Here is a 13,909-nt window from a genome sequence, read left to right on the forward strand (position 1 = left end):
TGCTGGAGCAACGTGAAAATAAAGGAGTGCACCGCAGCTCAACTTACTCGGCCAGTATTTTATTCATTTCTGCCTTTCGCCTCTTTCAGGCAGCGCCCGCGAGTAAACTGAGCTGCAACAGACTGCATACTCAGTCTGGTACGGGTGCGAGTAGTGGAGCAGAGCGCTTCATGATGCATTTGTTTAGGTGCATTAAAGGAGCACGCACCTTTTGATTAAGTCCTATAACTTTTGACATTTCAAAGGACATCCGAAATCGAGCGCTTGTAAGTCCCTCTTTTTAACGAGGCGTAGAAAAAATGTCCCGCTGGCCACCACATGGGAAAAGCATTCATGATTTTGTTCAAAGTTAGCAGTGTTCGGAATACCTATATACCTGCAGGAGAGCGATTACTTTAATCAGCGATTCGTGTCAGGCACATTGTTGTAAACAAACACCTCGGAGGCGGTTGCACAGATACGCAGGAACACAGGAATAGTTTTTCTCGAGAGCCCCTTAGTACATTTAAGGAAATGGTGTATTTAAAAGAAACTGGAATTTAGTAACTTCTGTTAGCGGTATCCCACCTTGAGCCCTAAAGCGTTATGTGGGCTATTTAAGCATAGACTTTTAGCAATATTCCAGGCAAAAAAATTCAGGGGGGCACTTTGTTGACCTAAAGTGCGGTGAGGCGAAAGCCTTAAGCGCGGTGTTGCTGCTTGTGTCACTGATGTGTTGTTGAGATGTTAAGCTTCGCCTCTAAGAGTGAAACGCGACAGCGTCTTGCAACGCTGCCAGGGAGTCTACAGAACGCCATCGTCCGTTCGGCTCTACGCCTTGCTCGTCGGTAAATTGGTTTTTCAGGAAAGGAAATGTATCTGTCTCCCATACCTCGGTGGACACCAGAACCTCGCCGTAACGGGAAGGGAGGAAGATGGGAGTGAACGAAGACGCCGTATTCACTAGACGCGCGTTTGTTCATTCCAAACCATCGAGCTGGCATGGCGGAGTGATTAGCATGCTCGTCTCGCACTCCGAAGACCGGGGTTCGATTCCCGAACTCGACCAATTTCCTACTCGGTTTTATTTATTTATCTGGCCTGATTAGAAAGGTTAATTAGGCTAATTAGGTGATTCAGCAATTAACTAAACGAACTCCCACTTACTTGGAGCATCACTATACGATCCCTTTAATTGGTTGCATGGTTAGTTGCCAAAGTACAATTGGCCCCGTTTGAAATTCGCGCACTGTGACGTGACGACCGTTTCGACCAATTGAAAAGCGTGACATTTCTGTCTACAACTCCTGCTTACAACGATGAGGCATTAAAGGCTTCCGCCTTAAAAATTTGTGAAGCAGAAAAGGCGCTTTCTTTATTCTATTATTGTTGCCCCTAGCGGACATCAGCAAACACTTGACATGCTAAATAGGAAGTTTTCAATTAAATCACCATAATGGCTATTTGGGTACTACAGCTAGGTTCTACACTGCAATATAAAAATTTCAAAAAAACCATATCAGCTTTTAGAGTTCTGAAAATGCGACTCTCGCCAAGAATTGCGGCTGAGCTGGGGCAGGGAACCATGGACAACGGTTAAAGAGCGCCCGCATCCACGTATCCACAAGCAAGCGTTACTCGGCAGTGTCCATGTCACGTGCTCTTTCCCACGGCGCCCTAGAGGAAGCGGCGAGCGGGAAAAGAATGCGTGACAGTAGGCCGCCTAGTCACGTCTATTTGCAGGTGCGGCGATGGGCGCTCCTCATCTTCAGCAAGCCGGCTACAGAACTGCGCAGCGTCGCGCAACTGGGAGCTTCATTCAGTTGATAAGTGTAGATGCTTACACGAAGATACGTGGAAGTCGCAAAACGCATCGAAGAGCTAGCTGTTCGTGGCCTGGCGGCCCATGGGCTGCTTATTAATTCGAAAGCATTTCTAGGCTATGTCGGCCGGGTCGTGTCACCAAAACGTGTCCGCAAAACGTGTCTGCAGCAGCTGTGACGTTCTCAGAAGAGGTAACATCAAACGAATGGTAGCGACCGATAGAGGATGGTGAGAGGATTCTGCGCAAAAAATTATGTCGATAGGATTATTAGTTAATTAATTAGAGCCAGAAATGTCTAAAGAACGTTGAAACAGCGCGGACGTCGATATAGTACTGGACGGGAAAACAGCCATGGATGGCCAAATAGTGGAAAAATAGGCAGAGGAGAGAAAATAAAGTTTGAAATGAATTCAAATATATTCGAAGAGTGACAACTAATCGAACAAAAAGTTTAATTGACATACATTAATTTGTTCATTATTATCAGCAAAAACCATTTAACGGTTGAATAGGCTGCACGGGGATATAAGGGTCATTTTTTTTACCTACACTGGCTACACTGATGTAGCAAGTGTATAATGAAATCAATAACACTGGCTACACTAGTGTAGCCAGTGTAGGTAAAAAAAATGGCCCTAGTAAGTGGACGGGAGAGCAACCACGGCGCCAAATTTGAAAAACAAAATGGCTGTGATAAAAGTAGGTATAATCAGAGTAAATAAATAAATCGTTCATTAAAGCATAAGATAATTATGCTAATTCAGTAGTTAAATCAATTAACAACCAAAAATAAAATGATAAAGAAAATGAATGATAAAAAATAAAATGATAATGAAATGCATGCATGCACGCACGCACGCACGCACGCACACACACACACACGCATGCATGCATACATGCATACACACATACATACATGCATGCATGCATGCATACATACATACATACATACATACATACATACATACATACATACATACATACATACATACATACATACATACATACATACATACATACATACATACATACATACATACATACATACATACATACATACATACATACACACATACACACATACACACACACATACACACATACACACATACATACACACATACATACATACATACATACATACATACATACATACATACATACATACATACATACATACATACATACATACATACATACATACATACATACATACATACATACATACATACATGCTATCACGATCGAAAGAAACGCCAACTACGCGGGGCATACGCGCTCTGCTGTTCGAATTTCTTTTCATGGCGCTTTTACCTGAGTGGTAAGAAAGAGACGTTTGAGCCGTCCTGGAATGCATCGCGGAAAAATCTGGCATCTCTTTGCTATCAGCGACGTAAAAGCGTGAATTCAAGAAATGCGATTAGCGGAGCGTCTATAGGATCTGCCCTGTTCGCGTTTTTTTTTCCATCACTATGGTACATGCGTGCATGCATGCATGCTTGACCCACAAACCTGACAAGAGCAAATGAATATCATCTTCCCTGACATGTTCATGTTAAGAGCTGTTATTAGGTTTGCGGGGCCGGTGAAAAGAACGAAAAAAATGTATGGTGTTTGCAGTTCGCTTTGTTATGGGTGTTAGCTTTGTTATTGGAAGTTTTGATTTCGTTGTTTTTCTGTGCATTTCGTTTTTAGGTTTTCAGTTTTTCTGACTGCTTTTGCTTCACTTGTTTGACACCGCTTTTACTACGAATGCTTGGCACTGATTTTGTTAAGAACTGTCTTTTGTTTTGTTAATACAACGATAGCGGTGCTTTATACGTACAGCCTTTGTCAAAAGTTTGGAGCCCAGGGGGTTCGCTTCTGAAGCACACTGTCTGGTTCGTAATGCATCTCCAGAGCTCTAAATTTCCTGAAGGTAAGAAAATTTCTGGTCCTGCCTCCTCCAATGGGTAGGACTAACACGAATTTTACAGGAGTCCCACTGCGAGGCTTAGAAGCAAACCCCCTGGGCTCTAAACTTTTGACAAAGACTGTACGTAAGCGATAAGAGGCGTTATTCATCGATTTGCAAGCCCTCGTGTTGCCGGTTGTGTTCGAAGAGATCATGCTGTGTGTCACGTGTCTGAGTTTGGTGTTATAAATACACGTTTTTTCTGCAAAATAAACAGCTGGTAGTGTGTGCATGTGTGTTTTCTTTCCTGTGCAATGTTAATTGCGTCGCTGTTCTCTTGTCAGAATTACACCGCTGCTTTTTAATGCATTCCCATTAGTGCCATCTAGGAAAAATCTGTCCGTTCGTCTAAAGCTTCTGTTGGCAAGTGGCAAAGTGTACAGAGGGAAATCTCTATACTGTAAGGGGGAGGAGGTAGAGGGAGGTAGAAGAAAGGATGGGAGGCGTGGTTAGTTTTCAAACTTCCTTATTCGATCTATGCATTGCAAATAGCACGTTTTTCTGTTCCCTCGTCAGATGGCAGTGGTATCGTACCTGGCAGGCCCCAAGTGCTTCGTGTCGTCTGCATCGCGGAGGAGGGGTTTCGCTGCTCGGCAGCCTAGTTCTAGTAACATTGGTGGCTACAGCGCGTCCACAGTTTGCTGGATTGGATCAGGAGAATGGATCGGGGTTACAACGTTTCCTACCGTGACTGATGGCTTCCGCCAGCCGCTCGCGCGGTCTCAACCCGACGGCGGTAGCGGCTGCTCGGTCCGGGGCAACGCCAGTTGAATTGGCTGAAGAAGTTCGCGACCTTAGGGAAGTGTGCGCCATTCGTTTGCCTTCTGGTGTGGCAGTGATCGCAGCGTACATTTCTCCGGGGGCGACCGAAGATTAAGCGGCTGGAATTATCTTTCAGGAACTGCTGTTCAGGATAAAGAAGAACTGGTTAGTTCTCGTGGGATACCTCAAACAAGAAACCAAGAAACAATGCAAATTTGTTAACTTGCTTAAAGAGAGCCTGGGCATCTACCTGACCACCTCCCATAGATCTGTGTCCACGGGCCCGAGCACGTGCATCGATCTGGCATTCCACTACCAACCGTCAGTGATAACAATGCAATGGTGGTCACCATGCGCAGTGAACCACAACCACAACCAGAAGTGGACGGCTACCGATCTTCGGGCATGCTTTCAATACTCTAGATAAACGACACGAAAAACTTCTGAAGCAACCTTTAGCAAAAGTCTCAGTCTGAGTCATTCGCTACACAAGGGAGCACAAAAACACGAACGGGAACGCAAAAAGGATGCGCCTAATGCTAACGCATTTCTGCTGCATAAATTTCATTCATCGTCCTCCTATTTTTTTTTTCTTTTTCTGGTTACGCGCATATATGTAGTTTTTCTCTATTGAATTGCCTGTCCAATTTCGAGCCCCGCTGAGCACTAGGAGGAATGGCTTTGTGTTTTGAACATGATTATATATGGACAATATTAGCTTATAAACGATTTAGTCATTCGCGAACAACCTTACAAACACATCCTCAGGAACAGCGGTGACCAAAACATTAACTTAAAGATAAGGGACCCAAAAAGATTTCGGGGGTACTCTGGAGGAAACCTTGTGTAAAGCGCATCTTTCAAAAGTTTGCGAGTAGTGGAAAAAAAATTATCTCGGCACAGCCACGCAAGCTAATTGACTGAAATGCCTGCAAGTACGAGGGAATGTGCAGACTCCTCGGCTGGTAAGTGTCCCAGGCGACTGGGACGCCGGGTAGCGCTACAATAATATTTAGAGCGAAAGCTCCATTTCACGACCAAAGCTGCAAAGATCGTTGCATCGCTGAAGCCTGATTTTCAATAAAACGGAGAGTTGAGCTAGTTGGTAGATGTTGCTTGGAAAAAACTCCTGTAGTCCTCTTTTCTTTGTCCTTCGTCTTAGCGCTGTTTTTTCCAAGCCTGACCTTGATAAATAAAAAAAATGAAATAATTACATAAATAATAAGCAATACCGTGACCAGGTTTTGAACCTCCGGTGGTGCGAAGAGATCATCATGCTATCGCCGCACCCTATAACGCCTCGTATTAAACCGCAACGTGCTCTCACGCTGCGCATTGCACATCGGCGCCTTCATCAACTTCCATCTCAGATCAGCTTAACCTCGATCACAGTTTAATCTGCGTCTAATATCGTCGCTAGACGTGCCGACGACTCAGCAAAGCAAAACCATGAGCCAGCCAGGCTAAACACGTGGATTCGCACATCTTCTCAGTTTAAATACGTTAAAACCCTACCATTTTTTTTTCCTAAAATAGGCTTTCCGTAAACTTATACTGCCGACAGAGAACTTTATGCCCTATCACTGCTGCCAAGCTGCCAACGGGGCTACGGCCAGCTCTAGGGTGTGAAAAACTTCGTGTAGGTGGCGCCAGTTCCACAGCTTTCAAAAACCTACCCTCGTCGAGCCATAAACAGTGCAGGTGAGCGTAGAAGTAAAGCTCGCGTATAGTTGGGAGCATGAGAGCTTCGATTAGACTACATTTCCATGCAACTCCTCCCTCCCCCCTTTATCCGCAGTCTAGACCGAGGAAGGGGTGGCTGTTTTCATCTAGACGTCTATCAGTATTTTTGTGGCCCTTCGGCTTGCTGGAAACGCGAAAATACAACGCAAGAGCAGCGAACCACCCATCAGTGCGTGACACGCACTACTCTTGCTCTCGACATGCACATTACTTCGGCTGGCTGTTACTGCTCTGCTGCCGGAGACAGTACAAGAAAACGACATCGACAGCAAGCAAGATGGAAACACTGCACAATCGCCGGGTTATATATAGCTGCAGTGCCCGCCGTGTGTACATGCGTAAAGCTTGCCAGAACGCGCAGTTGGATGGAATGGTCATTCTGAGGAAGGGCCTTCGTGTCTTCTTCAAAGCATAAGCAGAGTCGCCTTTCTGCCTGTAGCGACGACGAACGCATCGGCCACTTTGCGCGGAACCAATTTTACTCGATATACGCAGGAAAGTTCACAACAGCGCTATATTTTAGTATGCCAAAAGAATCGAAAGAAAAGGAAAGGCGGAACAATGCTGTTCCCCCCACGGGCGACTGAACTTTAACAATGAGCTCGCCTGCATAGGAATCTCACGAGGAGAGCGCCTTCGCAAGGGCGCCAATTCATCAACGACAAAAAGAGAGCGCTCTCCTCTTGCACCTTCATCTATTTTTCTTCCTCTTTGCACCGCACGCTTATCTCCTTGTGAGTTGAGCGTGCCGTCACATTTATCGCCGCTCTCTCGCCCTGTCAGTTTTCTATTGTGCTACCGGAACGTGCGGGTCTGCATGCATGCAGAATTCAATATACCCGCCTTGTCGATACATGCGCCCCCTGGGCCAAATGTTACTCCCGGTGCTTCTCTGACTGTGCAGGGGCTGGCCAGCCGTAGCTTTCAGATTCACTGCTTTCCAAGGGAAAACGAGAGTGAGGACCATGCACTGAAAATGCTGTGCGGTGGTCGAATCCGCGAGTGGCGTCAAAAAGTGGGAACGTTTGCATCCTTCCCTCGAGAAGCCGATGGTTGCGTGGCGAATACGGCTGCGTAACTGCAACGCATCGCGTGTAATCCATCCAACTAACAACACCTTCACATTGGCGACGGTAGCGGAGGCAACAGCTCTGGCACTGGTCAAAATTCAGCAGATTACTTTAGATGGGTCCTCGAATAAACAGGAATGGAATGCAATTGGCGTGCGCGCGTGTGTTTGGGCGTGTTTCTATATGTTAGTGTAGACGCATGCGTGAAATGTGATTGATAAGCTGCACCGCAAGGCGCCTTGGGAGGAAAGTTGGAGCGCTAATATGACTCTGATGGTAAAAGAAATTTGTCCGGCTCCTGTAAATGTTCCCCGAGCTAGGGGTATCACCGCAACTGCGACAGGTTGGAGCAGGGGAAAGGGGGATTTAAAAAAAAAGGGAGAAAGCTACAGTCGCAGGAAGACCAATCAGTGAATAGAGAGAGAAAGCGTTCTGTGATCTCGCACGCTGGCCTTTCCCGTTTGCGAATGACGCTGTGTCCATTCAAGATTAACAGGAATAATAAATTCTTTTCTGGGGTCCCTTAGCTTGCTCCTGATTTCTGGCAGCACTTACGCTTCTCGCTGTTTCTCTTCATATACGGCGGACAAAAAGGGTGGAAAACATGTCGTGGTCAAGTGAGTTACCCCAAATTATGAAGAACCAAATGGCTATTTCATGCGTCAAGTGCTTAAGTGGGAAAACCGAAGACCTACAAAATGTTGATATCAACGAGGTCTGGAATTGGCCCGTTCCCCACAAACTAATATACTGCATAAAAATGCCGAAAGAAATCAGAAATCTGATGATACCGGATGCAGCAAGCGAAGCCAGACGACAAAATCGAGATAAAATGAGCAGGGCATAAGTATACAATAAAAAACAGCGCGAAAAACTGAAAGAAAAAAAAACGACATCAACTCTTGTTTTGTGTCCACCATTCCTCCCTCACCCCATTTTTCGCGTTCGCTTTTGTTGTGTCGTTGTGAACCAACTTGTCCAGCTGACTTACTTGGCGCAGAGACAAAGCAAGAGTTAACACGCGTATTCACGCGGGCATCACTGATGATGTGTTTGACAAGATGGGAGTGCTCGCTAAGCCGCTGATGAAATGCAACATCTTGCGAGTAATATCAAGCTCTGAAACGGTCCTGTGCGAGCTACAAAACAATAGAAGCCGTCGATCAGCTGTATTCGTTCATCGAGGTTTGCAAAATACTCGCAAGAGACACTCCGTATTGTGAAAAACAACAACAACAAAACATATTGTTTTCCCTGTGCGGCGTAAAAAAAAATAATCCTGACACTTCGCCAGAAGATGCCCTTAGGTCGAAATAATCAGAACTAACCGCGGTGATTGACGCCCAGGGTGTTTATCTATCTCGTGCTTATCACGATCGTCTCCGTCTTTTCAGCAGTAAGTAATGGCGTTTTCTTTTTTCTTCGATACGAAGCACGTGTCTACGCAACCACTTTTCTGGGGTGTAAGCTCCAGGAGCCAGGGGTCTGAACTCGTGCCTGGCGGGCCGCATTAACTGACACTTGTCTTCCACGGGCCAGCAGCGCAAAAAAAAATCAAGAAATAAAAATTACTTACTTTCTCTATATATCTGACAAAAAGAAAAGGAATAAAAGCTTCAACCTGCACTAGCGACCAAGCCTCGTGGTCATGGTTCGATGGTAGTCAATTTATTTGTTTTTCGAATTTAACAATATCGGGAATCACCATACAATCTTCCGATTGCCAGTGAAGCGGTACGTCATAGTGCCGCACGCAACTTGTTCCTGCATCAGGTTCTCCTCTGTCGTTACTAGCCTATCTTGTATCCAGCAAAGGCGCGCCGAATGAACAAAATAGCACGGTAGTTAAAGAATTCCAGGAAGGTTGGTAATGTGTCAATTTATGGATTACCAGCCCCAACTCTTATGCAGCTCGCAAATTCTGCTGCCGCCTGGGACGTAGGGTTTGTCAGACACTGACTCTCATCCGGCGACATTTTGAAGATAACAGATTACTATCTCTCGATTTCCACACAAGCAATTTCTATCCGCTGACTTTACAAAACAGATTCAACAGGAAACAATATATAATAATGAACAGCTCATAAGTTGGTTTGCTGTGTCAAGGGAAAGTTTAAGTGACGATGTGAAACTACAGTTCTAAGTCACGACAAAACAGTAGGCATCACGTTTTTATAGCGAATTTTCAGTTATGCATATGGCTTATTAACACGCTTAGGGGAAGAAAGGTCAGATGTGTAGCGAGTGGTCCGAGTGTACCGAGATTTGTTGACGAAGCAGGCATAAGCATGACATAAACAGGAAATATGATGCAAAAAGAAAATGCAGCAGAGCGATGCAGTATACGTGGTAGTGCCACAACCGCAAGATTCAACATGGAGTGCCTCGCGCTTGGAAGTAGCGCTTTGGATCGTTAAAAGTAAGGACGTCATACACTCCTAGAAAAAAGGTAGCGGTACTTACTTTTGGGGTAGTAACTGGTTGTCCCATATGTTACTACGCTGTTAGTAACTGCAGTTAGTAACGGGAAGGTAGTAACGACTGCTACCTGCAGTTAGTAACGGGAACCTTGTTGTATTTACTAAGAAAATGAATAGAAACTCGCATATGTTGCTAGATTCATGTACGGTGTGCTGGCGTGGCTTGTCAAATTTATACGTACTCGAAAAATGAAAAAAGCTTCACAGTCCATTGGACTAATTCCGGAATCCAGACAGAGCTATCAGAGCGCGCTGGCCGTAAATCACACACTTATGTTTAAGCTTATCGCGCTATACATGTACAAATTATTTGAGGCGATGACATCAAGAACCTTACCGTGGGCCCACAAAGGTTCAGAAACAGTCTCACTCGCGCACTGCGCGTGCACATGTAGGCAAATCTTTCTCAGTCTTATATACTCCGTAAATCAGACTTTCATTTCCGGGCTAGTGGCTCTTGCGGGTTGAGCTAAGATACCAGCGTTAATTATGAAGTTGAGACTGTAGAAACAGCTTAGTCTACCTAACCATATGCCCCTGCAGAAATGTTTAATTACAAAACCAATTTATTCGCACGACAATCTGTGTCACTTTATATTCTTTGACTTTATTTTAGGGTTAAAGGAAAGGTTACTAGCAAGGTAGTAGCTAGCGACCCTAGTTAGTAAAAAGGTAGCAAGGACTTCTTTTACTAGCTATACCTTGAAGAGGGTAGTAAATAGCTGATAAAAGGTAGTAAAACGAAGTCAGAGTTAGTAACTGCTGCACTTACTACCTTTTTACTAAATTTTTTTAGGAGTGTAATTCTATAGAGCTGTCTGATTAACGCTTGAACGTTGAGTGCTGGCTGAAATTCCAGCTTCCCCAACGTTTGCGCCACGCTGGTGCAAGCCTTCCGTCCTGGCTTAATAACTAAGCACACTACTACCAAACAGTGATTACCATCACGAAGGTCATGGTGCTGGCAGCTGCACTTGCTTGTCTCTAACCTTGGCGGCTTTGTCACGAGCTGCTAAAGACAAATAAAGATTCGAGGCATAATGTGAAATTAAAGAACGAAACCATGAGGAAATTGTGTAAGCTTGTGCAAAAGACACGACACCTAGCAATTAATATCCTTTCAACTTCGTTCTCGCTTTCAATGTTTCCTCAGGTAAACACACAGGCATATCAATCGATTCAGCAAACGTAAATGAAAGGCAGTGTTACGAGCACGAAATTCAACGTCGCACTCATGCTCATTCGTTGCGATAGGCTCTTCGCCGTGAAGTCCTTGCTGTCCACTCCTTCCATTCTTTATACGCTGCCGTATCGAAAGAAAGCCTGCTAAACACGGACGGCACGGTAAGGCCGTTGATTTTATTGTATGCGACACTTCCGTCAGTTACGGCGTTGGCCACTCAGCGCGATATTTGTTTTGTTTATAAATAAAAGTCATTAAAATTTAATGTGAGAAACCCTACCCTGAGGAGCAGCGGAAATTCATCCTTTGTGAATTGGAGTATGGTTGAGATCTTGCCGCACGCACGTGCTTAACTGACGTCGTCTCTTTTCTTGTCCCGTTACAGTTTCTCTTCTTTTCCCCAAGTGCAAAGTAGCCAACCAGAACTCCCTTCCTTCCCTCTCTCTCTCTTGGTCTATATATATACAACGGTCAAAGCATAACGATGAATTTTTGACCAATGACGCTCATAGTTAACCCTGCAAACAACATTTGATCTGTGCAGGCGATTTCACTCGTAAATGTCAAGATAGATGCTGGCCGGCTGCAAAACGTCGCAGAGACGCGTTTCGGATTAATTTCGACCACCTGCGGTTCCTTAATCTGCCCTGCCGTAGCACAGGATGTGGCCGTACGTCTCTTGCATTTCGCCTCCATCCCGCGGTGTTGTGCTTAGCTGCCAAACGTCATAAACAGTGAACCATCGCTGCGAGCTGTTGATTTCCGTCCCCACAGCATATTCTGCCACGGGTGAAAGGCACTGCCATTTAAGGCACGGCAAAATACCCAGTCAGGGTTGACTTGGGTCAGTAGGCACGGCTCCTCTGCGCTTACATCATTGTGCCAATACTATTTCTCTAGTCGGCGAACAGTCATCAGTTTCCCTTGTATTGCTGTACGACGCTGGCGTACGAAACGCCATGTGCAATGGCGGCGTAAGGCCGGGAGGGAATTTTGAGTTGATCGTCGCGAACTTGCATGCGTAAATACGCTGACCGAGTACGAAATCTGGAGTTACATATCTCGGAACATGTGCGTGATTCGAAAAAAAATTTATCAGATGGAATTAATTGTCTACAAATACCCTCCACATTTGTTTCCAAAGAAAGCGTGCATACTAACTCCAACGATGAAGAAGTTCCTTTATTGATTTAGGATAAGTAGCATATTGGCGGCGGCAATTACCCTCACACTTTTCGTGCACGTGGTCACTTTGTGTATTTCTCATCGTTTCGGTTTAAAATAGTTTGAAAGCCTAATTTCGAATGCCCTGTCTAGCCCAACCTATGTCGTTCAGTTACCACAGTCTAGACATGCTCTCGTTTGGTAGAAAAAAAAAAACAGAAATGAACTATAATGATATATAGTGAACTTTAGCGTCCTGTTTTCGCAGCACGAAACCAAAACGAGTCGAACTCGAGATGAAGTAAGCACCACAGGAAAAATGAGAAGCTTGCAGGCAATGGGAAAAATTGAGCTGTGTTGACAGTGAAGCAAACTGACCCTTCTGAGCGTTATTGGCAGAGGTTACGACAGCAAGTATAAACATTAGTGACACACGAGACACATAATCCGGAGTTAGGGGCAGAGGGTATTAAAGATAAAAAGACAGGCTTAGAATTATGATGGAGCATAGAAGAAGGGTAATCCGCTTACGTGCAGGAAAGCTGTTTGCGGGCGAAGCATTGCGTAAGCGTGATCATTTCCGAGGCAATGATACATTACAAATGTAGTAGTGCTGGGTAAGGTCGCACGACAAAACTAGTTACAAGAGCGCTCGTATGATTACAAAAGACAACTTTTCGCACACAGTGTACCGTAGAAACTTCGTTGCCCTTTTATGGCAAGGGAAGTTTAATGTCCTGAGAGTCTTTGAGAAACTCTGTAGTGGTGGACTCCTAGTTCATTTTAACCTGGTGGGGTTCTTGGACCTGGACTGATATCGTACAGATCATGGGCGGTTTCGCATTTTGCCCCCATCGAAACGGGGCCGCCGCGACCAGGATTCTATTCTTCGAGCACAAAAACGCCGTAGCCGTTGAGCCTCCGCGGCGAGCACTTCGTTCCTAGGAAAAAATTTCGATTGGTCGCGCCAAAAATGGGGCGGTTGACTTGAGAGCGGTTTTAGGAAGATCAATGCAGTGTTGCGCAGGCTAAGAAAAGAAAAAAAAAGCCTCTTTTTAGGAGATTACTTCGCAGAAACCGGTAGCAGGTTTTTGAAGGGTATATAAATTTAGAAAAGCAGTCCCACGATTGCAAACATTTACCCATTCATTTTCACGTTCCTTTGCTTGCCGTTTTTGTTAGCATTTCCCTCTTATATTCCCAACAGAAAAGGAACTGATTTGGCATTTTAGAGGCCATTTACAGTGTCATTCACTGGTCTTTTTGCTCCTACAAGCTAGTTGCTTAGAATTTTTTTTCCGATTTTCCCACGTCTGCTGAATGCATAAAATGGGTACACTGGAAAGTAAAGATATTTGTGAACGCACCCGCCGGAAATTCTCATGTAATACCAAAACCAAAGGAAAACCGACCACTATGTACAGCCACCGGGAACACAGAAGGCGCCCTGGAAAGGCCGCACAGACGGCTGCGCCCTCACTTCCCGCTCTCGGCTTGCCTCGAGGTGGAACCGCCAGTTGGACTCCTTCCTGTCATACCACGTAAGCCAGCAGCTCACTACCGACAAGGCTTTTCCATGCATTACTGGCGACGAAAGCTGCGTGCAGCTGAACATTCTGAAGAGCGGAGTCATGGCAAGAGAAGCGCTCGCGGACAGCTTGCCGAAACGTAGCAAGTAACAGAACTCCAAGCTATGGCCATGTGGTCCAAAGCTCACCGTGACTTCCTGGCGCGGTGAGTTACTGCAGC

This window comes from Amblyomma mixtum, chromosome 3 (genome assembly GCF_055824585.1).
Source record: "Amblyomma mixtum isolate Tamu chromosome 3, ASM5582458v1, whole genome shotgun sequence".
NCBI classification, from domain to species: Eukaryota; Metazoa; Arthropoda; class Arachnida; order Ixodida; family Ixodidae; genus Amblyomma; species Amblyomma mixtum.